The sequence below is a fragment of the Giraffa tippelskirchi genome, chromosome 2 (genome assembly GCF_054371585.1).
Source record: "Giraffa tippelskirchi isolate mGirTip1 chromosome 2, T2T-mGirTip1v1.2.pri, whole genome shotgun sequence".
Taxonomy (NCBI): domain Eukaryota; kingdom Metazoa; phylum Chordata; class Mammalia; order Artiodactyla; family Giraffidae; genus Giraffa; species Giraffa tippelskirchi.
The window spans coordinates 106,150,321-106,152,656 of NC_137276.1; the positions used below are offsets into that span (position 1 = coordinate 106,150,321).

At 47.4% G+C, this 2,336-nt stretch overlaps 1 pseudogene; it reads left to right on the forward strand.

The window, feature by feature from the left end:
- Positions 1-221: 221 nt before the first annotated feature.
- On the forward strand, positions 222-1,639 carry LOC145529271 (heterogeneous nuclear ribonucleoprotein A1-like; annotated as a pseudogene).
- The last annotated feature ends 697 nt before the right edge of the window (positions 1,640-2,336 follow it).

A 2,336-nucleotide genomic window follows, 5' to 3' on the forward strand; every position in this document is an offset into this window, starting at 1 on the left:
AGGGTACCCACTGTTCCTCCTTACTGGGACCGGAGGATGCCAACTTCCACCGAGAACAGCAGTCACTGTCACAGCCTTCTTCAGAGAAAGTGAAGTGTGTGTGTAGTAGAGCCCTCCAAGGAAATCTGGCCAAGGTCTTTCTTGAAAAGCCCAGTGTGGGCTCTCTGCCCATGGACTCCACTGAGTAAGCACCGTTGAAGTCTCCCGCCTCCACTGCCATCATGCCTAAGTCAGAGTCTCCCAAAGAGCCCAAACAACTGTGGAAGCTCTTCATCGAAGGACTGAGCTTTGAAACCACTGATGAGAGTCTGAGGAGCCATTCCAGGCAGGGGGGAATGCTCGCAGACTGTATGGAAATGAGGGATCCAAACACCAAGCTCTCCACAGGTTTTGGGTTTGTCACACATGCCATTGTGGAGGAGGCTGGTGGGGCCACAAATGCAAGGCCATACAAGGTAGATGGAAGAGCTGTAGAACCAAAAGATGGCCACCTCAAGAGAAGATTCTTAAAGACCTGGTGCCTACTCAACTGTGAAAACGATTTTTGCTGGTAGCATTAAAGAAGACACCGAAGAACATCACCTGAAAGATTGTTTTGAACAGTATGGGAAAATTGTTGCTGTGGTTTAGTTGCTAAGTCATGTCTGACTCTTTGCGACCCCACGGACTATAGCCCTCCAGGCTCCTCATCCACAGGATTTCCCAGACAAGAATACTGGAATGAGTTGCCATTTCCTCCTCCAATGGGAAAACTGAAGTGATTGACATCATGACTGGCAAAAAAGACAGGCTTTACTTTCATAAACTTTGATGACTATGACTCTGTAGACAAGATTATCATTCAGAAATACCACACTGTGAATGGCCACAACAGTGCAGTAAGAAAAGCCCTATCTAAGCAAGAGATGGGCTTCCCAAGTGGCTCAGTGGGTAAAGAACCTACTGCAATGCAGAAGATGTAAGAGATGAGGGTTTAATCCCTGGGTCAGGAAGATCCCCTGGAGAAGGAAATGGCAACGTACTCCAGGATCCTTGCCTGGAGAATCCCACGGGCAGAGGAGCCTGGTGGGCTACAGTCCTTGGGGTCACAGAGTAGGACATGACTGAAGTGACTGAGCATGTAGCACGCAAGCAAGAGATGGCCAGTGCTTCATCCAGTCAAAGAGGTTGAAGTGGTCTGAAAACGTCGGTGGTGATTGTGGGGGTGGTTGTGGAGGAAACTTCAGTGGTTGAGGTGGATTTGGTGGCAGCCACAGTGGTGGTGGTGGGTATGGTGGCAGTGGGGACGGCTGTGATGGATTTGGTAATGATGGAAGCAGTTTTTAAGGTGATAAATCGACAAGGATTTTGGCAGTTACAACAATCAATCTCAAGTTTTGGACCCAAGAAAGGAGGAAACTTTGGAGGCAGAAATTCTGGCTCCTATGGTGGTGGAGGCCAATACTTTGCCAGACCACAAAACCAAGGTGGCTGTGGTGGTTCCAGCGGCAGCAGGAGCTGTGGCAGTGCCAGAAGGTTTTCCTGGCAGTAAGCCAGGAAACAAAGCTTGGCAGGAGAGGAAAGCCAGAGAAGTGACAGGGAAGCTACAGACTACAACAGACTTGTGGGCTCAGCCAAGCACAGTGGTGGCAGGGCCTAGCTGCTACACTGAACACGTGTTTTAGACAATCCTCATGTGTATGGGCAAAAACTTAAGGACTGTATTTGTGACTAATTGTATAACAGGTTATTTTGGTTTCTGTTCTGTGGAAAGTGTAAAGGATTCCAACAGAGAACTTTAATATAGATTTATTTTTTGTACCCATGCTGCTGTTGTTCAGTTGCTAAGTTGTGCCTGACTCTTTTTGACCCCATGGACTGCAACATGCCAGGCTTCCCTGTCCTTCACTATCTCCTTGAGTTTGCTCAAAAAATGTCCATTGAATGGGTAATGCCATCCAACCATCTCATCCTCTGTCTCCCCCTTCTCCTCCTGCCCTCAGTCTTTCCCAGCACCAGGGTCTTTTCCAGAGTCAGCTCTTCCCATCAGATGGCCAAAGTACAGGAGTTTCAGCTTCAGCAACAGTCCTTCCAGTGAATATTCAGGGTTGATTTCCTTTAGGATTAACTGGTTTGATCTCCTTGCTGTCCAAGGGACTCTCAGGAGTTCTCTCCAGCACCACAGTTCAAAAGCATCAATTCTTCAGTACTCAGCCTTCTTTATAGCCCAATTCTCATATCTGTATATGACTACTAGACCCGTGCTGTTGATTGCTATGTCTAACAGTCTGATCATGATGCTGAAGAAACATATCTTTTTAAAACAAGCAGAATGTGGGACACTGATAAAAGGACAA